The sequence below is a fragment of the Arvicola amphibius genome, chromosome 3 (assembly GCF_903992535.2).
Source record: "Arvicola amphibius chromosome 3, mArvAmp1.2, whole genome shotgun sequence".
Lineage (NCBI taxonomy): Eukaryota > Metazoa > Chordata > Mammalia > Rodentia > Cricetidae > Arvicola > Arvicola amphibius.
In genome coordinates, this window is record NC_052049.1 from 28988481 (window position 1) to 29015456 (window position 26976).

The window sequence follows — 26976 nt, forward strand, 5'->3', positions numbered from 1 at the left end:
AATAATATTTTTGTTTTATCACAAGGGTTTAATAATAATTTTAATTTAGTACAATAGAAAACATAATATGCACTTGTATTTTTCCACTCAGAACAAATTTCTTGTGAGTCATCAAACTTGCTGCAAGTACCTCTGTTTTGCTCTGTCTTAGCTGATAAGTAGAATTGCTATTCCTGTCTCCTTGTACTGCATAGACAAAACACATGAGCCTGGGGGATGATGTGTAAAGAACATATGTAGTCGGAGAATGCTCATTCGCTTCACACTGCCCAGACCCAAATAATCAAACAGAAACTGTATTAATTAAAACACTAGCTGGCAAATCACTTAGGTGTATTTCTAGCTATCTCTTGCATCTTAAATTAACCCATTTCTATTATTTTATATCTTACCACGAGGCCTGTGGTTTACCAGTACTGGTGCGCAGGTGTCTTTCTCCTCTGGTGGCTACATGGCATCTCTCTGACTCCACCTACTCTCTCTTTGTATATCTCCTACAGCCTGGTTATATTCTGTTAAACCATTGGCCAAAAGCAGATTTTTTTTATTAACCGATAGTAATAAAACATAATTATAGCATACAGAGGGGAATACCACATCACTTCCCCTTTTCTGTCTAATTAAAAAAGAAAGTTTTAACTTTAACATAGTATAATTATGTATAACAAAACAGTTTCCAAGCAAGAATTATAGTTATAATACTTAGTCCATTTATTTTGGCAAAACTATTTTTGAAATTTTCTGCCTCATGGAAAAGTCTGCTGGATACTATGGGCCTGAAGGCTGAAAACGGATGGCCCAATGATAGAGAAGAACTTTGGGTGACTGTTCAGGCAGCGAGATGTCTCTGTCAATTCTAGAGCTTTAAAAGTTGCTTACAATACATTTCCTGTTAACTTAGGTAATATTATATCCTTCTGGGGGTCTTTAATGGAGTTGAACAGATAGTTATACTTTTCTTTAATTATAATGAAAGGTAGATTAGATATAAAACTTTAGACTCTCAACAATAGGATACTTTTAAAGTACATATGTTGGTTTAGCTCAGCAGCCCATACAATAAAATGTCACTCTGTACTTAGCTCATTCACAGTCAAAAAATTCAAAGAGAATGCAATAATATACATAATCCAGACTCTCTGTGTATATTCCATATTTATGTGGCTTATTATTTTACTCCTTTAATCTATAACTGTCTGTAATCTGTCTTTTTAAAGACTACTTTTTTTTATAACTGTCTGCACTCTTTTTCCTCTCTCTCCCAAGCCTATGTCCATTTATCAAATACTGTGACCCATTTAGAGGTCTTTTTCATCTCAATCTGTCTTTATTGAGTATCCTTTATCCTTTTCTGACCAGGAGAGCTTCTTAAAGTGCTAAGCAGTGTAGTTAGGACTAAGGCTACTTTGTCTTTTGGCTCTGCCCAGTCCAACATGGCAGAGGTCTATTTCCTGCCCCTGAGACTGCTAGGTGGGAGCCGTCCTCACCACCTTAACTCTGGGTAGCACTGTGCAGCATATAAACTCTTCTTTCACAATAAAACTTTATCTTACATACTTTATTCTTACATAGTTACAGCTTTGGAACAATAAAAAGATACACCCATTTATTATCTAGGAAGAGAATCTGAAGCAGCCGGTAGGAAAGAGGGTGGCGATGGTGCCTTGGTTATACATATGGTTATCAGCTCTGTTCAATGTATGTAGAAATATCTATTTCTTCTGGAAGCTTTGCCACATTCACTACAAACCAGTCCTGAACATCATTGAGGAGTTTGGCATCATTCTCATCAGATACAAAAGTGACCGCTACACCTTTAGTACCAAAGCGACCAGCACAAGCCACTCAGTAAAGGTAGGTATCTGAGTCCTCTGGCATGTTGTAGTTGAAGACGATGTTGACTCACTCAATGTCAAACAGATTGGTAGCTGACAGAATGCACCGCTGGAAGTCCTTGAACTGCTGGTAGCGGGACAGGCACTACTCCTGGGGCATGCCTCAGTGAATGGCAATGGCATTCTGTTTCACTAGGAGCTGGGCCAGGGCCATGAACTATTGCACAGATTTGACAAAGATCAGCACCTGGTTAATCTCTAAGATGTCAAGGAGGTCAAAGAGCTTCTGGTTCTTCTCATTGTCTTTGAGCTTGACGTACTACTGTTGTAGCCCATGCAGTGTGAGGTTGGTCTCATCATCCACAAAACCTCCATGGCATCCTGCATGAACTTCCTGCAGACTGGCCGGAACTCCTTGCTCAGGGTGGCACTGAATAGCATGCACTACTCTTCATGGGGTGTCAGTCGAAAGATCTCTTGCACTTCCTGGAGCACGTCCAGCTGTTCCAGCATCTTGTCACACTCACCTAGCACAAAGTGCTTCACATTCCTTAGGTTGAGGCTCTTGTTCCTTACGAGTGCCAGGATCTGGCCTGGTGTCTCCACCACAACATGGGAATAGCTCTTCTTCAACACATCTTCATCCTTCTTAATGGAGAGGCCCCCAAGAACACAGATACCTTGACACTGGCCATGTACTTAGAGAAGTGCTCATACTTCTTGCTGAGCGGGAAGGTCAACTCCATTTTGTGGCATATGATTAGTACTGATACCTGGCCATTGATAGGCTTGATCTGCTCCAGGGTGGCCAGCACAAACATAGCTGTCTTATTCATCCCAGACATGGGCTGGCATAGGACATCCATACCCAGAATGGCCTGGGGAATACATTCATGCTGGACCTCTGAAGGATGCTCAAAGTCAGCTATGGCTCTCAGGGGCTCTGGCTTCAGCAGAAAGTCCTGGAAACCAGAACTGTGAATGGAGACAAAAGATCCTTTGACATCTTTCTTTGGAGGAGCTGAAGTGCTCTCCTAGGGGTGCTTGGGGTTGTTTATCTTTACCATAATCCAAAAGCTCATTTTCCACATCTTGCTCTGCCAAGGCACTGGTGTTTTGCCTACATGGATGTCTGTGTGAGGGTGTCGGATTCTGGGGTTACAGATGGCTATAAGCTGCTATTAGGGTGCTGGGAATTGAACCCAAGTTCTTTGGGAGAACAACTCGTGCTCTTAATTGTTGAGCCATCATTCTAGCCCCATGTGTTATAATTCTTATAGTCTTTTATAGTTATGGAAACATAGGCATTCAAGATCTAGCAGCTACATCAGTGAGAATCTTCTCAAAACAGGATAACATGCAGAAGACATCACTTGATAAGGAGGTGAGAGGGAAGGGAAGAAGAGAGAAAGAGAAAATTGAATTCACTCATTTTTTAAATCATGAACTCACTCCTGTGATAATAGCATTTGTTGATCCATAAGAGTGCACCTAGTGATGTTTCAATGGTTTAGTCTCCTCAAATTGACCTTTAGAATCACCTCCCAGCTCATGTATTTTTGGGGACACATTTGAGCAATGGAAATTTCAATGTACAACCATCGATATTTTTTTTCTCCCATCCTCCTGCTAGATACCAGGCAGTTTCCAGATTTTATCAACTATGAAGGTGGGGTAAAGTCGAATGATTGGTTTCTTTGCTTCTCATGAGCTCCAGCTACTCACTGTCACTTGGCATTTTCAGTCATTTTAAACTTCTCTATTCTAATATCTATGAAGTGGTATCTCATTATGATCTTAATTTTCATTTCTCTATTGATTAAAAGCGCTGGACAGATCTTTATGTGCTTACTGTCAATCCAAATAGAGCTTTTCTTGTGAAATATCTGCTTAGATCTTTTTCATATTTTAAAATTGTTTTTTGTCTCTTTATTGAGTTAACAGTATGTGTATTTTAAAAGTTTGAAAATAAAACTTGCTCTTTTCCACTTTCTTTGATACTGTCCTTAAAAGATTAAAGGTTTTAGTTTATTTAAATCTAAACCATGTATTTTATGTCCTATTAGGAGATACTCCTACTGAAGGGTTGTTGGTTGTTTCTTTTCTTTTAGAGTTTATTTTTTTTATCATTCTAACTTCTACATTAGAAACATACTTATTATGAAGTTAATTTCATGGGTGGCACGAGGCAGCCACAAATATTTATTGCTCTTAAACACATGTTTAACTTTCCAAGCTCTGTTGGAAAGACAGATTTGGTCAACCAATAGATCACCTCTGACTTTATTTCTGAACTCTTTTCTACCTACTGTTGCCATGCTGCCACCAAATATTCCCCAAACCACTGACTTTGTAGCTTTTTAGTTAGTTATTAAAAGTAGCCTGTTATAAGTCTTTACTTTTTTATTTATTTATTTTTTGTTTTCAAATATGCTTGGGCTATTTGAAACTTTAGCTGTTTCTGGATAAGCTTTCAAAGTCTCTGGAATTTTGAATGGAATAATGTTAGACCTGCCAATAACCTCTACACTTTAGCATTATTAAGTGTGTCAATCCCTAAGCAAAGGACATTAGCCCGTCTCTCCATTATCTAGGTGATAATTAATTCTCTTAGTAATATTTCATGCCTGTGGTATAGAACTCTTGTACATCATTTTATTATTGCTGGTTTGTCTGGGAGTTTTGACTTTTTCTTAAATTTCCTTTGTTTTTGTTTGGAGGCAATCTGTTGGGGGGAGTATGAGCATAGATTTGTCCATACTGCTTCCTGCTGTTTGGGGACACTATTAATGAGGTCTTTCATGGTGTATCCTGTGTGCTAGGTTCATCTCAGTCAGCAGTTGGGGGAAGTAATTTTTTTGAGGATATTCATGGTAACCTTTCAGGGGCGTGGTCTATCAAACCATATTGGTCTAGAAACAATCTACAGGTTCTCATCTTCTATGAAAACAAAAGAAGAATCTCTTTTCCAAAGCAACAGATCCTTAGACTCAAATTTGGAAGTCATGATACCTTATCATGATACATATATGCTGGTTTAGCTTAGCAGCCCATATAATAAAATTTCTCTCTGTACTTAGCTCCTTTACAGTCAAAAAATTCAAAGAAAACACAACAGTATGCAAAATCCAGACTCTCTGTGTATTCTTCATCTTTACATGGCATATATTTTTTACTCCTTTTAATTTATGGCTTTCTGTACTCTGTCTCTTTAAAACCTTTTTAAAAAACAATTTACTTTTTTTCCCAACTATCTATCTTCTCTCCCTCAAGCCTACATACATTTATCCAACACTGTGACCCATTTAGAGTTCTTTTATGTCTAAATTTGTCCTATTGTGAATCTGTAATTCTTTACTGTCTTGAAGAGCTTTTAAAATGCTAAGCAGCTTGGTTGCAGCTGCTCTGGATGCTGGCTCCACCTTTCTCCACTTTTAAAATGGTGGAGGCTCTGGGGCCTCCAGGTAGGGGCCACGCTCAGCAGTCCAACCCCAAGAATGAGCGTGCAGCATATATACCCTTTTTATCTGGATAACAGCCAAATCTGCCACACAGAGTACTATGCAGCCTAGAAAACATCTCTGTGTATGACGGCGGGAATCTGCCTTGCTCTCCCACCTGTGCAAGCCTAGTACACCTGATCCCGCTCAGCAGGCAGGGAGCGCCAAGCCACAGGCATGGTCTCAGCAACTTTCCTCCTCCCAAGTGGGCACACAAACACCCAGACCCACAAAAATGCTTCATAACCGGAGTTTGCACTGGCAGCGCAGCCCAGGAAACCGCATTTTAAAACCCAGCAGCTTTTTTCCTGCTATGCTGAATCAGGAGCTGCAGCAAGCCGCCAGCAAACAGCAAGAAGCTGTGTTAAACTCTGTACTTTTTTTTTTTTTTTTTTTGTCTAGAATTCCTTTTCAAGCCCTCTCAGGTTTTAGTGGATTTAGCTAGCACCTGTTGGAGTGCCAATCTGTAACAGGAGGGCCTTCTTGTTTGCATGTGGATTGTTTCTAGACCAATATGGTTTGATAGACTATGCCCTCCTGAAAGGTCACCGTGACTACCCTCAATAAAAAAAAAATTACTTTGCCAACTACTGAGATGAACCTAGCACACAGGATATACCATGAAAGACCTGATTAACAGTGCCCCCAAACAGCAAGAAGCAGTATGGACAAATCTACACCCATATTCCCCCAACAATTGGTGCCTAATGTGGGGCATGAACCCACAACCCTGAGATTAAGAGTCTCATGCTCTACTGACAGAGCTAGCTGAGCAGCCAGGACAAACAAGCAGACCCTCCTGTTACAGTCTTGTTATATAGCTCATGCTAGCCTTGAACTCATTAAGTGCTTGGAGCACACATGCTCCTTACTCTGAAGTTATAAATGTCAGTTAAAAGAGTCTGTCTCATAGAGCTTTTCTATTCTCCTATTTTATAGTGAATTTATGTTTAGTTGCTTTTATTTTAAAAACTTCTTAAAATTCTTAAATGTAACCATAAATTTATCAAATTTTATTCTGTACATATTTCCATATTTGCTTCACAAATTAGAGAATTCTGTTGTCTGTCCACACACATAATTATGATACTGAGTCTTCCAGATGAGTCCAATTAATTGCTAATGCCCTTCTATCAGTCTTAAGTCTCAGCCTTTGTGTTTACTCTGCCTGGTATTAATATAATGACCTAGCTACTTCCTACTTTCAGATGATTTGTGTCTTTAGGTGTTGAGCACGTCTCTTCAAAGTGACACATAGTTAGATTTATTTCTCATCTTTTTCTTGCCCAACAACCATTACCACTTAATATTATTACTGATGCAATTTGGTTTATGTTCCTTCTATTTGTTAATAATTTGTAGATTATGTTTAGTTTCCTTTCTTTTTCTTTGGTTACATGATTTTTGTGTGTGTTTTATTTCTCTTATTGACCATTACCTTTAGTGGTTTCTTGGGGATTAATAAAATATACCTTAACTTATCAAAGGCCACTTATGATAATATTGTACCATTCTGGACTTGATCTTTGAAGGTCAGAAACAGAATAGCTTTAAAATGGTATGATTTTATTTGTCTGGTCTCCCTGTTTTAAAGAGTTCTGCAGATGTTTGGGGCCCTGTTACCTGGTACTATTTCTGAGGAGATGGGAGCAAATATCTCCTCACCTCAGGTAGAAATACCACTCAAATCCAACTCAGTGAGCCAGTGAACTTTGTAGGAATGAGTTACAGGAATATAGGTGAGAGGTTACTTACTAGAGCAGAAATGACTCAAAGGTCACCAAGTTTACCCCAGCGTAGGTGACAGCTCATAAAATCTGATATCCTGGAGCACACAGCCCGGCCTAAAGGCAGCTCAACAGTTTGGATGATGTCTTTTTTTTTTCCAGGCAGTACAGTTAGTCATCTTCCAGGGAGGTCAACTTACTAAGAATGTCTCTCAGCATTCCTTACTGTTTATATATGCTTGGAGAGGAGGGGCCTAGTTAATCTGGTCATTTTCTGAAACTTCCTGCAGTCACTAAGATGTTTACTTCCTGAGATTAAGGAGTTTTCTGGTGGGATGGAATATTTCATCTCCTCCAGGTTCCAGGTTCATCTCCTTAGAACATCATTTTATTTATTTATTTATTTATTGATTGATTGATTGATTGATTGATTGATTTTGGGTTTTCGAGACAGGGTTTCCCTGTAGTTTCTAGAGCCTGTCCTGGAACTAGCTCTTGCAGACCAGGCTGGCCTCGAACTCAGAGATCCACCTGCCTCTGCCTCCCGAGTGCTGGGATTAAAGGCGTGCGCCACCACTGCCTGGCTATTTATTTATTTTTTTAATCTCCCCTTCGACAACCTGCATCTTAAGGAGCTCTTTATCTTTAACAGGAAATGCCCTGTTCTCTGAAGTACTCTCTTCTTTGGGGATACTACTGCTTCAGCTTCCTCAAATTAGCAGAATGACGGGGCTCCGCTAATTCTACCCATCCAGAGATGCCTAGCAAGAAGATGCCTGGCTAGCATGCAACTCCTCTTGTCAGTTTCTTCCTTTTCGAGGATTTCATTCTTGCATAACCTATTGTCTTCCTTCTTTTCTGTACAGAGTAGCAGGGACGGTGCAGTAGCTACAGCCTATTAGTCAAAACTAAAGGGTTGTAGGCACCAACTAGAATGAATATAGTGCATTTCAAGGCAACAGCTGGTAGAGTTCACAAACTAGGAATTCATGAAATTTAATCACACCCTGGTTTTTGTAGGACTTACCTGGGACACACTGTTTTCATTGAATTTGGTAAATTTTCCTGTGGGTTCTGAAATTATATGAGAAAATTTTAATTTTGTATTGTAGATCTGAGCCTTTGATAGTTTTCTTTATAGGTTTTCTATACTTTGCTCTTTCCTTTACTTCCTATCACGGTTTATGTTGGGGTGACAGCCCACCCAAACCTCTCAGGATTCAGAAGGAGTGCTGTTGCAGGTGGAAACTGGCTAAAGAGACCTAAGGACAAACAAATTAACCACATAAATCTTTTCATCATGTCCCATTTATTCTTTCTATGCTCTCTCCAGTACTCTCCTGATGTTACCCTTTCGACAGTCCCTCTTAACGTTCCTCCCAATCCTACAAGGCTTCCAGTTTACATACCCACACAGACATAGCTAGCAATTAGATAGGCAATACCAATGGTACCATGAATTTCTTAGCGCTAACAAGATGAGTGAAGACCAAGGAAGCAAGCACCTTATGTCTCAGAAGGGGCATGATTGTGAAGCTCCCCTGAAGATTCCATAAGGCTTAGGATGATGCTTGGCCTCTGGGCTAAGCAGCAGGGTGCAGTGTGGGTGCTGTATACACTGGCACCCAGGTAAGAAGAAATTTCTTTCTCTGGGGCTGGTTTGGTGATCCAAGTTTTTTTACTTGTATATTTGAGGGGTAAAGGTATAAACCGTTAATTTCCTAGACTAAGACCTTCTGTCAAATGAAAGGCGAAGGTGAGCACAGAATATTAATAGCTTGTTAGGGAATAGCAAAGACCAGTAAGTTATACAGTCTGGAGCTGACTATGGGAGATTTTAGGGCTGCCCAGACCTGTTTATCAGTGAGGGTAAACATACTGTCTCCATGCTCACTGCCTCCTGCTCAGGGCTCCTTTCTTGTCAATAAGTCCTGTCAATAAGGATAAGTGTGGGGGACTAGCTTTATGTAGATTTGACTATTAGAGCAAAGGTTTTGGCTGAGTGAATACTTGCACACCAGGGCCCCACAGTGTGATGAAAGATCATTCAGTTGCTGCCAGTACAGGAAAAGTCAGGTTTAAAGAATGATTGATACACTACTGGGATAGTTTGGGATGAATCCGATTCTGGAAGGGGAAAAGTCATGGCTTCAAAAGATTTCTGCAGAACTGACAGCGACTGTTCAAGAGATAGGTGTTCCCAAAGCTCTGCAAATTGGGTTTCTCAGAGGGTGGAATACACTCCCATGAGTTTGTCTAGTGACCTGTCAGCTGTAGTTTTACTGTGCAGTGCTTGTGGCTCACATCAACTTTCATTTTATTTTCTCATTCACCTTTTTTTTTTTTGTTTTGTTTTTGGTTTTTCGAGACAGGGTTTCTCTGCAGCTTTTTTTAGCCTGTCCTGCACCTAGCTCTTGTAGACCAGGCTGGCCTCGAACTCACAGAGATCCGCCTGCCTCTGCCTCCCGAGTGCTGGGACTAAAGGCGTGCGCCACCACCGCCTGGCACACCTTTTTTCTTATTCAATGTAGAAAAAGTTTATAAAAGGCAGAGCATGCATCTAGCATTGTTCTAAATGCTTGATAAACACCAATGAATTAATTACTGAGTACAACGGACAAATGCAAAGCATAGCAGTAGGAGCAACAAAAGCATTTCTCCTTGGGCACATAACTTGCCTTTAAAAAGGAAACTAAAGTGTGTGTGTATCTCCACTTGCATGCCAATGTATCAAGATATCACAAATAATGGAAAAGTCCAGGCAGACCTTTTTCTGGAGAAATGTAAAATTAATTACGAAGAAACAATTTGTGTGGAATGTTAGGCAAAATTCTGTTACTGGCTTGCCTTCTCATATTCTGTAATTAATTTTGGTGAAGGAAGAAACTGTTAACTTTTTACTAAAAAAAAATAAAAGAATTAAAAAATAAAAACAAAACAAAACTCTTCCAAATTAGACATATCTGCCAGGCTGCTTTTGAGCTACAAGAAGGAATACTTGAAAAAAAAAGGAGTTGTTATAAGACTAATTATGAGAATGTGCTTAAATTTATTTTGGTTTTTTCTGGCTCATTCAAAATGCCACCAGAGAAGTGTAAAAACATGACTTTTTTGGTGTTCAAACAATCTGTTCTCAAAAGTAAAACAAGAGGAGGGAAACCAAACCAAACTAAACCTTGCCACCATATTTTCTTATGTTCCACAGTTAAAACACCAAATGAATACATGTTTTTCCTTCATCAGGACAGAGCTCATTTCAGAAAAATCTGGTGTATTAGTTACTAAGGCAAGAGTAATGGGGAAGAAAATCTTTGTATCTAAATAAGAAATACAGTAAAGTGTAAGAAGACATTTGGGCTTGTCTTTCAGCTGAGCATGCAGATTGTCCCGAAGGGTGGTCCAAATGTAAGTCCTACTGTGAATAGAAGCTTCACACCAGCCCACGCACACCACTATGAACCCTTCATAAATCACTTAATGGGCATATCTCACCTCCAGTGAGATGGAAAATTTTTCTTTAATAAGATTTTCTCTGAAGGCTGTCTCCTTCTTTCCTGGATAGGAACTTGGATTTGCCTGCCAGAACTAATGTGCACACTTGAGAGCCCACAGAAGTCCTTCTCTGGGAGCCACGAGCAGCCATCTCAGGCAAAGGCCACTTCAGGACCCTATCCTCATACTTACCCCTGGAAGAGGGACGTCTCTTTGTTCTGGTTTCTCAGTGTACCTTTCTTCCCAGGTGTTAAAATCAGCCTTTTAAAGAAACTCTCCTTAATCAACCAAATAGGATTGTGCCCCAGTATAATCACGTTAACTCTATGTTCTTGTCTTACAAAACACTTATCACCTGACTGAGAAGCCAAGGATAATGGCGCTGGGCTTTCATTCTACTGCAAGGATGGGCTCTGTGGGAGCCTTGTCAGTTTGGATGCTCACCTTCCTGGACCTTGGGGGAATTGGGAGGACCTTGGACTTCCCATAGTGTAGGGAACCCTGACTGCTTTTTGGCCTGGAGAGGGAGGGAGTGGGGGTGTGGGTGGAGGGGAGGAGTTGGAAATTTTTATTAAAATAAATAAATGAATAATAAAAAAGAAAACACATCATTTGGGGGACTGGCTCATTCATCATTTGTCTCGCCCTCTGAAGTCTATGTTCCTGAAGCCCAGGACTGACCTTGACCAGCATACGTAGTACTATTGTTTGGACTATAGTGCTATGTGTCTCCCAAAGGATCATGTGTTGGTGGTTTGATCCCAGATTGTTACTCTCAAGAAAGTCTATAAACCTTTAGGAGCCAGAGCCTTGTGGGAGGTTCCCTAGATCATTGAGACTGAGCTGTTAATCATCTCTTTCTCTTCTTACAGATGTCCAATTGTGTACCAGTAGGTTTCTACCTGATGTGCTTCCCTTGGCAGAGGTCAAGGGAATCTCCTAAATATGACCCAAAGTAAACATTTTCTTCTTTTAAGTTAGTTACCTCAAGTACTTCATTATGGTAGTGGGGAGCTGATGAATACACATGGTGTCTAGTGTGCAGCCTGATCCATCATGGGAATATCTACTCACTGAATGAATGAACCACCTCTGGTCTATGTGCACCCAACAGGGAATTCTGACATTCAAGCGCAGAGAACTCCAACACAAAGGAGAAAGAAAATCTGCCTAATTCAAAAAATATGCAGGAATTTACAAAAGTGCCCTCAAACAGGGGTCATAAAGATACAAGATAAACAATGAAATACAAGGTCTCCTAAAATTCAAAGAAACCTCACACAGACCATATTTACTAAGTCACCTTCTCCAAACTCAGGGGAAAGGGCTGGATTTTTACTGCTTACTTTACAAATTGAGGTTTCCAAAAGTTTGTACAGTGGTATTAATATCTTCCTGTGGGTAGGATGATGGCAGTAGTAACTCAGGGGAGACACAAAAGCGACTCGGCTTTCTAGAATAAGGGCTTCCAAGGTTAGAGTTCGGGGTGACACATGCACAACATCTCTCAGCCAAGTGGAAAACACTCGCCTGAGTCCACTCCAATGAAAAGTTCAACTGAAAGGAATGTACTGAGCGGAGATACCATGGCATTTTCCACAATAACAGGGAACATTTGAAAGCACGGTGCCACAATTCCACTTGAATCCCATCATGGCCAGGACATTTTATCTGATGGGATCACTTAGATCTATTGCCTGAGTCTGCCTAGAAGATTAGGATGTGACAAATTCTGAAGCCGAGTTTGCTTTCAGGGAGGTTATGAGCTTTGCTTAGCTATTGATTGAAATGAGCAGAGTAAAAACTTAAAATATCCATGCTACATTGTTCTAGTAACAATAAAATGGCTGAAATGATGACATAGAGTTTCAGGGTTTAGTATATTTTATACTGGCATCTACTAGACCTACGACTGAGGTATTATGCATGCATGAAGCCATATATTCATACCTGTAGTAGACTGCCATGCATACATGACAGTCGCTCTTTGTAGATTACAGATGGTTATTTTATGCATTTGTATATCATTGCTCTACAAATACCCATCCCTTTTCTACTTGTTATATACCCAAACTCTTTGTTCATGGTAGGTCAATCTGTTAAAAATCTACCAATCTTTCAATCTCTTGAAATTAACCAGCTTCTTAAGAGTCTTTGCATGGCTTTCAGGTAATATTGCAGTCATCCAGAGGCACATTTCTAACTATTATTTGATCAAAGTTCAATCTCTAAGTTGAAATCATGAAATTATGCCTTATTTCTTTTCTATGGCAGGGTATCGAACAAATTTTGAATAATGTCAAAAGTCATTATGACTTTAATAAAACACTCAGACTTTTTAGCCCCATCACACATCTCTGTTGATAAGCAAAACTTTCCTGAGTTCTTGCCTTTCTTCCACCTCCAAGTTGACAACAATGATCTTTAAGTAAAATTACATCTAGCAGATTTCCTAAACAATAAAGTCATAGGCAGGCTAGGGGTGTATATATATTCCATTGTAAAGCCTTACTCTAAGATATCTGTTAAACTGACAAGATTAAAAGACTCATACTCATCAGCATCATTAGAAACTCTTCACAGGTTTAAACATCACAAGCAGAAGTGAGAAGAGCTGGATGTGGAAACATCGCGGTTAGTAAATACAAAGATGTAGTAGTTGTTCCCCTGCACTGCTCTACTGGGGCAGAAGTGGGTAAGCTCCTCCTCAGTGATGCCTCTCACAGGAAGCGGGCACAATATATCATCATGGTTAGCATCCGAGCCTATTGTCCCTTGCTAAGCCTAGCTTTCGTTCCAGCTTTGACACTTCCTATTGCTAATTTCTTGAGGAAATTTTGAACCTTAAATTTCTAGTTTGCAAAGTGAAGTCAACTAACGATTAAAAGAAATGATGCACGGATGTTGCTTAGCGCAACAGCCTGCTCCCCATAAAGTTCCGTGGTGAAAATTACGTTCCCCAGGCTTGGGATGAAGCTCGTGCTGTTTTTCTCTATAATTTAAAGATGTGGATTCTGAGGAAATGCTAAGCTCATGATCCAAAGTCAGAGTGTTGCATTGCCTGCCTCAGTTGAGTAGAGCAGAGGAACGTGAACATTATGCTCATTCACAGTTCTACCCATTCCTAGATGAAACACTAGTTTTTATTTTTTTTAACAAGCTTATAAATCAATGAGCTGGTGCCTAAATATTCATTGCGCCTACATTGCTTGGCACCAGAGAATACTGATTATTTATACTGAACTGGGATCAATTCAGACGCACTGTGGTGGGAAGTATTATTTCCTCTGTCAGGCGTGCATTTCTGCCTCTCCCACCGAGCCCAAACCAACAAATGGCATGCAGCAGAGTTCTATGCACACCCAGTCTTCCTGTTAGTGATCTCTAGCTGTGTTTCCCTTACAGTGGCACTCAGATTACATAACGGAGCTCCTGGAATCAAGAAGATGATTCACGAATGATGGCTGAGCAGGCGAATAAAAGACAAAATCCAGTTGTGCCATTTCAGAACACAGAGGTAATCTCTACAAGTTTGTCTTCATACTGACTTTGCTAACACAGTAGAGACTGCCAGCTAGTGTTCTCAGATAGGTGTGGAACATAGACTACATTCCATGCTGTGTTATTTTAAGTATATGCTATTCCCCCGCCTCCACTCTAAATGACAGTGCAGTATCAGGTAGGAAGATGACATTTAGACTCTACACAGCAGAATTCAAAGCCTGACTTCTTGCCAGACTTCAGGTCTGTCACCTAGAGCTGGTGTAACTTAATTAATTTATAAATTAAAGATAATTATTGTATTAATATTACTAGAATCACTTAAATAAAAGAGTTCCTATGCATTAGATGTATATATTATTACTTATTTTGGGTAAGTACTCTACATAATGTTACTATTAACATTTTTAGCTAACAATAATGCCTGACCATGAGGTCTGAAATGGGAGATCAGCTTTTCAAGTGACAAAAGAGGCAATGGTAGATGTTTCTAATTGCCCCACTGATCTTCCCCACTTCTGACCTGCATTATCTCCTCTCCCATGCTGTATGCTACCTCCAAGAAAATCAACTAATCATGCAGTATTTATATTTATTCAACTCAGTCTAGACATTTTCTATTGAACCTTTAAGAAGACTCCTTGTTTTAGATATAGTGTTCTTGGGTAGATGATGACGGGGTAAGTTGACATTAAGTGACTGTTTTAGATACTCCTGTTACAGGGCAATAAAACCAGAATTCCACACCTACATTCGTCTAACAGAAATTTCCCTCTCTTACTTTTCTTTCCTTTCTTCCTTCTCTTATTTTCTTCTTTTTCTTCCTCCCTCCCTCTCTCCCTCCCTTCCTCCCTCCCTCCCTCCCTCCCTCCCTCCCTCCCTCCCTCCCTCCCTCTTTCCTTCCCTCCCTGTCTTCCTCCCTCTCTTTCTCCCTCCCTCCCTGTCTTCCTCCCTCTCTTCCTCCCTCCCTCCCTTCCTTCCTTTTCTCCTTTCCCTTCTTAAGACAGGGTCTACACATGTAGCTGTGGTTACCCTGTTGATATGTAGTCCAGGATGCTCTCAAATTCTAACTTGTGGTTATACTCCTGTCTCTGCTTCTCATGTTTTGTGATCACAGTCCCTCCTGGAACACCATGCCTGGCTTGGTATGCTAGTTTTGACAAAAAGGTTACCTGTTTATATATATAGTATTTATTACTAGTGTTCATGTGTATGTGCGTTCACATGTCTATAGGTGGCATTGACATCATGAGATAATTTACAGAAGTCTGTTTTTACCTTCTATCAAGTGGGTCCCAGGGATTTAACTCAGGTAGTCAGGCTCAGCAACAAGAGTCTTTACAGCATGAGTCATCTCAGAGGCCCTTGATAGACTCCTTTACAGAGAAGAAATAACCTCTGTGTGATAGTTTAAATATAATTGGCCCCCATCATCTCAGAGGGAGTGTCACTATTAGGAGGTGTGGCTTTGTTGAAGTGTGTGTGAGACCTTGGTGGAGGAAGTGTGTCATTGTAGGGGTGGGCTTTGAGTTTTCTTATGCTCAATCTACCACCCATGGTCACAGTCCATTTCCTGTTGCCTTCAGATAAAGATGTTGCAAGCACCATGTCTACCTGAATGTCACCATGGTCCCTGCCAAGATGATAATGGATAGAATCTCTGAACTGTAAGTGAGTGTTCTTCTTTTCTTTTTAAAAAAGAGTTTCTGTGGTCGTGGTGTATCTTCACAGCAACCGAAACCCTAACTAGACACCCTCCTATGGAAAGCTGTCCAGCACAACACCGAAAGCAGTAGCAAAAGGGGATGTGAATTAGTATCTTTTAAATTCTGTGTAGCCAATTAGCTCATTTCCCTCAAATTGTTATAATACACTCAACCACTGTCATGGCTTTTTCAGTATTTTGACCAAATTAACTGAATGTTGCTGGTCAATTAGCCAATAATCAGGTTAAGGTCACCTTGTATAACGTGACTTTCCTGAAGGCCAGTATATTATTTATGTTTCTTAATTTCTATAACTATATACTTAATAAAAATAGATTAAGGAAGAAAAGATTCATTTTGACATAAGGTCCACCCAGGAAAAGCATGGCAGATCAAATGAGTAGTTCTACCAATGGCAGCAAGCACATGGGGGCAGCTGATTTAACTGTGTGGTATAGTCAGGAAGCAGGGATATGAATGCTCACATTCAGCTCACTTTTTCCTTTTTATTTGAGAGGATCCCAGCCCATGAGATGGTGCTACCCACATTCAGTGTAGGTCTCTTCTCCTCAGCTAAGCGTCTCTGGAAATTTCCTTAAAAATGGCATGCCATGCATCTCCTAGATGATACCAATTCCAGTCATGCTGACAGTGAACTTTAGCCATCATCAAACCCTTGTCAACTTGACACCCAAGCACATCACTTTTAGCTATGGTATGCCACTCATAACCCTATGTTCATCTCATAATGCAAATGTGCTGAATCTAACTTTCTAACTTTAAAAAGTCCATAAAAACTTTAGTGGTCATAACACTATGAAAAAGGCTAAACCCCAAGTCTCCTGTGATTTTCATGAAAAAACTCTTAACTGTGAATCCTTCTTAAAATAAAAATACAATCAAAAAGTTACATGTTTCCATTATAAAATGATGTAGAGTGAACATTTCCATTCCTGATGGAAGAAATGGGAACATAGCAAGGAAACATCAGGTCAAATAAGACCATAATTCAAGTAACCCTGAAATATATATTCTTGACTTATTTATATCTAAGTCAATGTACCACAGTAAATACCTGCAGCTTTACGTTTATTGCAGCAATTTATAGTAGTCAGGATAGGGAATTAGTTTGGTTGCACATCAGCATATTAACAGATAAATAAATGGAGTGTATATAATGATGTTTTATTCAGCTAGAAAGATGAGTGAAATTATATCATTTGTAGGAAAATAAATTGATGGAACTGGCATCGTGGTAAGTAAAATAAGTTAGAAACAGACTTGGAATGACAAATATTTTCTTTCATATATGGAAGCATTATATATCTGTCTACATGTATATCTCTATTATCTATTGATCCATCTATCTATCCATTTATCTAATGATCATCTATCATCTATCACCCATCTATCTTTCTATCGATCACCTATCACTTATTATTCACTTATGCCTTCTTCAGTGTGAGGATGATGGGAGAAGGCACTAAAAATGAAGGAGATAATGGACTCCTACAGAGCACCAAATCTTCAGTGCTTTGATTTTTGATTTCCCATCTTCTAGAATCTTATGCAATAAGTTTCTATTGTTTTTAAGTAATTCAGCATAAGATATGTTTCTATGATGGTGCAAATGGAGCATGACAGGATAACTAAAACGCATTTTTTTCCATCTCATCTCAAGATTTCTCTTCAGTAAATGTTTGTTCAGACTTAAATGTGGCAGTAACTGTTGATCATCAACCTAGCAGGTAACACTTAAAAGATTAAACACAAGAGCTAATAAGTGGAACACTTCATGGTCAACCAAAGAGTCACAACTCAGCCACGATGGTGTTTAGGAAGCTTTGCCTAGCTTGTGTCTAAGTCTGCAATGAAGCTAGGTGGAAAGGGGATTATGAATAGGAGTGATTAATGAATAAGAGCTTCCAAACCGGCGTCAGGGAGAAAAACAGAAGGACTGTTTAAAACAGATATAGTCAGGCAAGTAAGAGACTTTCATTCTCTAGTTCTGGCAGATTAGAGTCAGGCCTGTCTTCCTTCTGTAAGCAACTACAAATGAGGCACTGTGTATTTCTGGACGCTTTTAGACCTTGTGCCAAAAGCAGCATTGGCTGTGACCTCGGAGAAAAGGAAAGCAAATGAAGACTATCCAGGCGGCCTGGATGGACTTTCTGTACTGTAGCTCAGGGAGAAGAATCTAATACAGAGTTGGGCATTTTTTCCCCTGGGTCCAAGAGTCATAAATTAAAGTGGGATGGGTCAGAGCAATGGAAGAGGGAGAATTACTCAGAAGAACTCCAAAAATCTTTCTGTCATCTACTGGTGATATAAAGATGTGTGTTGGGGTAAAAAAAAATCACCTCAAGACAATTTGTCAAATAAACCATTTCCAGAATTACACATGCTTAGTAGATCATTGAATTCTGAGTAGGTCGGTTGGGACCTTACTAAAGAGCTAGATGTTTAATAATAATGGAAGGAGGGTTCTGCCTCAGTGGTGGGACTGAATTTGACCTAACACTAGAAGACTTAAAACTGGTCATGTAAAAGGTGCAACTTTGTCACAACACATTTTAACACATGTACCCCCCAATCAAATCTCTTCAGTAAAACGAATAAATTTTAGGCTAGCAATAAGGCAGTATATTACAATGTCTACCCGCCAGTAGAAAATGGCTAACTATGAAAAGAAGCAGGAAAATATGAGCCGTGGGCAGCAGAGAATGAGAAAATCCAGATGTTACAGAGAAAATCCAGATGTTACAGAAATGATGGTGTCACTGGACAAGGACTGTAAAGTGATTTCTGGAAACATGCTTGGATCTGTGAAGAAGCAAGAAGATTTATGGGGAAACAACCAAAGAAATGAGATTATTTACATATTATTTTTAAAGACATAGTTGTGAATTAAAAAAACTCAATAAAAGGATTTAGCAGTAGATTATGAACCACTAGAAAACCTGCACACAGAGTAAAAAAATTTTTTTCCAAACTGAAGAGAAGCCTAAAATGACACAGAACAATCAGGCTTCAGTTTCTCAAGGCACAGTGAACTCTGGCAGACATTTAAGAAGAAACTCTCACAAAAAGTCTTGAAAAATTAGAAAGAAATAACCATTTTCCCATCTATTCAGCTATGCTAGCTCACCTGCTTTAGAAAAAGCATCAAACACACAAAGTCCCTTTAAGAAAATAAAGTGAACACCTCCTATTAATATCAAGGTAAAAATTCTCAAAAAATTTTCCTGGAATATTGAAAATATTCATTAACAACAATGCACATTGGGAAAGTAAGAGTTTATTCTGGGATTCAACTTTAGTTAAATTTTGAGAATCATTTTAATTCATGAGAAATAGACCTCTCTGGATGTGGCCAGGTGTCGGGCTTTCTCAGCATGCAATGCTGTACAGAAACCCATCGCTAATGAGTTTCCAGGCACTATCCATCCCTTTGCTGCACTTAGTTTATCGTGAAGATTTTCAAAAAGAAATATAATAGGGATCCGCTTCTTGTTTCCAATTACTCTCTGCTGGCAGCATTCACTCTCAATATAATCCCTGACGTTCCTTCCCTGAAACATCAAATAATACCACAGAGAAGATATTTAGTTTACAGGACATTTTACTTTTGTGAAAATCCATGTTTGATGTCTTATGCTGTCATGTATCCACTAGGCTGACTCTATCAATTATAGCTCAACTATTGATGAGAGTGCGCTGAGTTCTATCCATTTCTGCAGGTTATTCTGCCCACCGGCGTGAGCCCTGAAGTGATTTCCTTCAGCTTTTGCAATCCTTTTGGTTGCGTCTGTTTTCGTTTTCCCGTTGGCAAGTTTCTATCCTGAGTCAGAGTGACCTCTGCCTGCCCTGCAATACGGAGGGAGACCATTGGGCTCCTGCTATTGAACACGTGGGAGGGAGGAATGGCATACTTTGGAGAACCCCGCATGGAGCCTCTTTCAAGCATTTCCAAGAGTCGCTCACCGATGCATTCACATTATGCTTCTACCCTATGGCAAGACAGTTGGTCTGGTGCAGGGTTTCCTGTGGGCAGCCTGAACTTTCCCAGATGTCCTCGGGGCACTACAGCTTGTGCTCTCTCCAGTTCAGGAGAATCTGTAGTTTGACATTTGACTGCATTCTTATAAATTCCAGAACTAGCTCCAGCTTGTCTTACAACATCGCTATGCCTTCTTACCTTATGCGTTTGTTTGCCTCCCTCTGTGGTGAGCAACCGGGGAAATTAGCCAGAACACCAACTATATTGTCAAACAAATTCGGACTAGCTAGACAAAAGTTTTCTTTTCCTTCTAAATATTGTTTTGGATTTTTTGTTGTTTATTTTAGTTAGCAAATAGCCAAACCATTCAAATCATTTGTTTCTTTATTCACCCACACACAAATGAAGGAAGATAGGCAGTTGGTTGGTCTGAGGAGCTGAATTCATCACTCTCCCCTAGTCGGATTTCTAATGTCCTTTTCTGAAGGAAAAAAGCTGTGGTTCACATAGCAGCCAGTCAGCAAGCATTTGACCAAGAGATTTCCAAAAAGAAAATCTCCCTAGCTCACAGAAAACAATTTGTGAAGCGTTTCTTCAAGTAAATCTGCAGACGAACACTGTGACAGTCTAGTGTGGTCCTCCGGGGTCTGTGGATCTGAAAGTGTTTTCCCTCCCAGTCGCTCAATTACACACGGACACCTCTGAGCATTCCAGGCTGAGGTTTAGGCAAGGGACATGAGAATGGCGTGAAGGGGAAAACACAAACAATGTAAAAGAGAGGACCTTGCCAATTACATGAAAACTATTAAAGAAATGTGAGTGATTCAGATTGGGGCATAAAATAAAACACTATTGTGTGCTTGAGACACACTCAGCCTGCAAGAGGATGGAAGAAAAGGTGAGGACAAACTGAAGTTTATTTCTGCAAGGTAGTAGAGTTTTGGGAGTCTGCGGTAGAGACAGCATCTATGGAGGTCTGAAAGGAGCAGAAAAGGGAAAGAAAATATAACAGAAACACCCCTGAGTAATGAAACTAGGGTGTTTTCAGATTTATTACAATTCAGAGCTGGGAACATATGAGTAGAGAGGGGTGTTGATCCTAAGCAAACAAAATGCCAATGTGTATTTTATGGGACTGTTCTCTAATTTTTGTTTTTCAACACATAATAAAAGTTCATGGAAATAAACTTCTAAATACTCACGTGCTAAAAGAACTGAAATAAAATACTATGAATTAAAATAACCACACCTGCTGATGTCACCAGGAACTCTATGGCAGTCACACAGCTTTTATATACAGCTCATTTTCCCCTTTACTAAAACCACTGATTTGGACTGTCTTTTCTTTATTCTTGAATTTCCCCTTCCTTCAACTCATAATAGCACCCTTTCCTTTGAATTCACTAATAAGACAGGAGAAAGAAAAATTCATCCCTGTTAGAGTCCAATCACCAAATTCATGAACTATCATGTCCATGTGTATGTGTGTCTAAGATAGAAAAAATAATATGGCCTGAGGGTAGCTCTGAATGTATGTGAACCAACCCAAAATCTTTAACTTATTTAAACCATTACTAGGTGTGTGTGTGTGTGTGTGTGTGTGTGTGATATTTTTCATTTACAACTTGATTGTTCAGCTTTCAAGCATGACCTCTGCAGATGGCAATGTTGTATTACAATGCAAAAGATTGAATGTTGTGGGCTACTTGTATACTGTGTGAAGATATGTTGATGTGATTGGTATAATACAAAGCAGATTGGTCAATAGGTAGGCAGGAAGTATGGGGGGACTTCTAGGTAGAGAGAGAGGAAGAGGAATCGAGGTATGGGGAGACGCCAGGAGACACAGAGCAAGCAGGATGTGCAGGAGGAGAGGTAACAGCCACAAGCCATGTGGTAGAGCGTAGATTAAATAATGGGTTAACTTAGGCTGTAAGAGCTACTTAGGAATAAGCCTAAACTACAGGTTGAACTTTCACAATTAATAAGAAGTTTCTGTGTCGTTATTTGTGAGCTGACTGCCCAAAGGAAAGTCCGACTACAATTGAACATGTCATACAGTCTCTAGTACTCTACTTTCTCCCACTTTACAGTAGATGAATTGTCTGTGCTTTGACCTTTTGGCCAATCTATCATTGGTACACTTGCTGGCATCTTCTCCCCAACTAATTCCCTCCTGGAGTTATTTTGGATTGTTACTGTTTTGTCACTTTCCTCCATGGTATTATTTTCAAAAGCATTCAGACATGCTTCAATACACTTCATACTCAATAAAGCAGCAACCCAAATCAAACTACACAGACAAAAGTAAAAAGCTCAGTCATGCATCTCTCTCCAGTTACTGTCGTATCCCTTTTCTCTACTGTTCAGCAAAAGTACCAGAATTGTTGTTTGTCCTGTCTCCAATTTCTTGCTTGACAACTATCCTCAAGTCACTTCAACTAGGATTTCATTTCTAACTGAAATCTAATTTTTTAGCATAACTAATGATGATCATGTTGCAATGCCCAATAGTCAAGGCTGTCATCTTGCATTGTTCTTAGCTGGATTTGAGACAACTGGTGGTAATTTGGGGAACTGGTCTAAAAGTGTTTATTCCCGTACTTCTGAGATGTTACATGTGTTTCCATCTTCTTGATTCTATCATCTCATCACAGGATCCTCTTAACTTATTATTTCTAGCACTCAGCCATTATAAATCTGACTCTAAACTGTGCAGTAACCCTATTTACCCCACCATACCCCCACACCAAATTGGTTCCCAGTGATGGTTATTTTATTGATCAACTTGACACAGTCTAGAATCACCAAGAAGAGGGTTCTCAATAAAAGATTGTCCTAGAACAGATTGACCTACAAGTATGTCTGTGAGCATTGTCTTGATTATGCTAATTATGGTAGAAAAGACCCATATATTGTGGGTGGCACTACTCCCTAAGAAATAGCTTCTGAACTGAACTGTTTCAGAGTGTGAAAGTCAGTGGCGCACCAGCTGCACACATCAATCTACCATTCTCTACTCTTGACTATGATGTAATATAACTGGCTGCTTTAAGTTTTCTTCTCCTTGATATCTCCATAATGATGGACTTGGAAGCATAAGCCAAATAAACCATGATATGCTTTAAATTTTTATTTCACTATAAATCTAACAGTTCCAGACAAAATTTCATATTTCTTTTCCCCAAACTTATTCTTCCTATTTTCCTCATCTAGGAAAAATATTTTCATCCTTTCTACTGCTCAGGCTAAAAGTTACAACTTAGTTTTTTTTTGTCTCATACCTAACCTCCCAAGCAAAAGCTGTTGGTTCTATTTTTAAATCCAACCTGTCTGTCATTTTCCTGATGACTAGTGTTAACTTGTAAGCAGGAGATTCATGAGAACTGGCTGACTGTATAAGGTGTTATGTCTTGTTATTTTTCTTTGCATGATTTCATCTACTCTTTCATGGTAGTTTCAGGAGAGCTCAAGTGAGAATTAAAGTTTAAGAATATTAAGAACATATACCTGAAGCTTTTGTTGGTAGAAGCAAGAGGTGAGAAATGTATCACGGCCACATTTTGAAAACTGAAGTCAATTCTGTGATGAGACATGTGGTTAATAATTTAGAGATGGTTAAGTAATCACACTTGGGAAAAAATGGTTTTCAACCATATGGTGAGAGATTCAACTGCCAAGTGAGAGGCTCTGCTTCTGTTTCTTCCACATAGGTGAGTCCTCTGCCCTTCACATGTTTTCCTTTCTATGCACTGGGGACAGAAACTGCCTGTGATCACAGCAGAACTGTTATGAGGTGAAATCATGCATATGTGTGTAAATGTTTCTCGCATCTTAAAGGAAAGGTGAAGCTTTCAAACTTTAATTTCCCAAAATAAAATTTAACGGTGCCATCTCTGTGTTTGTTATTTTTTTAAAAAAATAAAATGATATAATAAATATAAAAATGCTCATAGTAAAAAAACAAACCCGAGTTGGAAATAAAGAATAGCTCCAACTATTTACTAGTCTTTCCACCTTTTCCTTACTGTGGACGAACAGGTCATGACATTCATACTAAAGGCTTTTTTATGCACAGAGAATTTTTATGACCCTGGTTCAGTGTTTTACAAACATCTTATGTAGATGTAGCCTTAGCAGTACAGTCAGTTATGACATTGATATTGTCTCAAAATTCTGCCCTTACTCTACATTTAAAAATTTGATACATTAGATTATAAATTTTCTTAACTACTAAGTGTTTAGAACGAGTGTGTATTAATGCAACTAATCAAATATTTTAAATATAATTACTTCCTAAGAATTCTTAGTAGGATTTGGGGGCATTTTTTTTCTGTACTGTTTAATGTAGATTATTTGAAAATTTCCAGACAACCAGGTTCTGAAGTTTCACGTAATTGATATTTTTCAGATCTCCAAAGAGGAAATTTAGTTGCTATTTCCCATCATAAGTGACAATCAACCCATTTGTCATTTTTTCGTATGTTCTTATTCATGATGCTTTGTTTTGTGTGTGTAGCTTTACACTGCTTGTATTTTCATATGACCTGATATAAAATATTCTTTGTATTTCTTCCATGAGGCCATTTAGAATTATACTGTACTTACCATCAGAAAGGAAAAGTAAATGTTAAGCCCACAATGAACTATAAATATTAAAGGTTAGAAAGTGAGATATGACAGATGGGGAAGGTGACTGAGCCCCACATTGGAGCACTGGACTGAGCTCCCAAGGTCCCGATGAGGAGCAGAAGGAGCGAGAACATGAGGGAGAAAGTCAGGAACGAGAGGGGTGCGTTCACTCATGGAGACGGTGGGACAGAACTAATGGGAGATCACCAACTCCAGTTGGAATGGGACTGATGGATCATGCGACCAAACCCGTCTCTCTGAGTGTGGCCAACAGCGGGGGCTGACTGAGAAGCAAAGGACAATGGCTCTGGGCTCTGATTGTTCTTCATGGACGGGCTCTGTGGGAGCCTTCTCAGCTTGGTCGATCACCTTCCTGGACCTGGGGGGAGTTGGGAGGACCTTGGTCTTAGCATAGAGTGGGGAACCCTGATGGCTCCTTGGCCTTGAGAGGGAGGGAGGGGAGGTATGGGTGGAGGGGAGGGGAGGGAAGGGGGAGAAGGAGGGGAGAGAAGGGGGAGAAGGAGGGGAGGGAGGGGGGGAGGAGGAGGGAAGGAGATGGAAATTTTTAAATATAAAAAAAAATAAACCATGAGAAAAAAAAAAAGAAAGTGAGATATGCAATCAGAATCAGGAAATACTCTTGTGTCTACTTTTCAGGCTAAGTTTAGCATTAACTTTCTGACAGCTAAGGCATGAAAGGAGATGTGATGAGGTTCTGGCCTTTTCAGAATAAAGGGATAAATCTGGAACCATCTCATGGGATTTATCTTTTCCTTTGCTTCAGCTGACACAAAAGACAAATATGCTGCTAATGATTCATTATAATAAAAATATATTACAAGAGCTAAAATGTGGTGTAATGTACCACGAGACAAATGTCCCAATATCAGCCATAGGCAGCCCCAGTACCAATATCAGCCATAGGCAGCTCCAGTGCAGTGGCTCACTTTCTCAGCCAGTGACTTCAGAGCTCCTGTTCCTACTCTCTCTGGCATGATCTTTATGTTTTTGTGATCCACTTCTACTTACATCCTCTTTTCCACATGCACCCATGGCTCTTGTTTCTGTCCATTGAGGGCCGCTGTCTACCAGCTTCTGTCTGGAATGCTGATTTTGTGCTTCCCCATCCTGTCTCTTCTACATTTAAAAATTGTCATTTGGGTTGCGTTCCAGGAAAAGCACAGCTGGCCAGATTTCTCTTCCAATGCCCCGGCAGCTGGCTTGCCCCTGTAGATCTGACTTAGACCTTGGCGCCTTTGAGACCGCCAAGTTCTGAATCCACTCAGTGGCCTGAATTGTAGAGTAATAGGGGTGTGTGTTTCTTATTCCCTTTATACTAGGTGAAAACGTGTATACCTGGGTTGAAGGACTACTTCTGATTGTGTAAACTTACTCTCTGAACACAAGTTTCATGAGTAATATTGTCAACTATTTTCTGTGGCATAATGTTCTGAATTATTATAACTTGCTTCAGTTATTTTTCAAATAAAATCGTTCTATTAAAACATGAGTTTATGTCTGCATATAAACATAATGTATGTCACCCATTTTGCTGTACAGCAGCAGTGTTTTTGTGCAATGCATACTTTTTATACAAGATATTAAAATTTTACATGCTCATAGGTTTAGTTTAAAAATAATTCATCTGGATGACTCATAAAGAACATTTTTAAATTGAAGCTGACTGACAGTTTTCCTGAGAGAGCATGACACTAAAGGACGAAAATACTGTTTATAAATTCAGGTGAGGCACTTGATTCATGGAGCACTGTCAGGTTTAATCTACCCCCAATTTTGCACCATCTATTCAAATGCTAACATAGCAGAAAAGATAAAAAGCTTCTTGGTATATGTATATTTTATAAAAATGCTTTTAGCCAAAACTGTTCTAAGGCTCTCTGAGGTATGTGACATTGTACTTTCTTGAGCTAATAAATTAGGCTATAGATGACAGCTTCATAAAATACACAACATTGAAACACCATTCAATTAGAAGCAATGAAAGGAAAATAACTGACTGTATTTGACTAGACAGTGAATTATGCCATACATAGAACTTGACTGTGGAGAATTCTTGAAATTCAAATAGATGCAAAATTTGCCTACAAACTCCACAAGATGGATGTCTGGATTACAGGTTAAAATGTTCTCATTGGAAACTGTGACTCTCATGGTCTAATGATTGTTATCTTTCTCAATTTCCTTCCAAGTTGCCCTTGTCTGTTTCAATAAAAATTTAAATCTCAGTATTTCATAAAATGGGCTTTGAAGGATGCTTCATCATGATGACTGTGTTTTGTTCCATTTGTTTTTGGAAAACTGACTTTAAGAAAGAGATTTTTTTTTCTGTGTTCACCTCACTTCTCTGTGATCCCCATACTGAGCAATTACTCTGCTCTGTCCCCACCTCCCACCCCAGCCATATTTACTAGCAAAGGTCAGATCCTCATTCCCACAAAATTACACTTCCTGTCAACACTGAACCTGTATCTACATGTTTCATTTCATCCACCATTCCCCTCAATACCAAAATCCAAGTAACAAGCTTGTAAAACATTTTTCTTTCTCTAAAACTTACATTTA

At 39.4% G+C, this 26976-nt stretch overlaps 1 pseudogene; it reads right to left on the minus strand.

The window, feature by feature from the left end:
• Positions 1-1683: 1683 nt before the first annotated feature.
• Positions 1684-26976, minus strand: part of LOC119809190 — a 35776-nt pseudogene continuing 10483 nt past the window's right edge.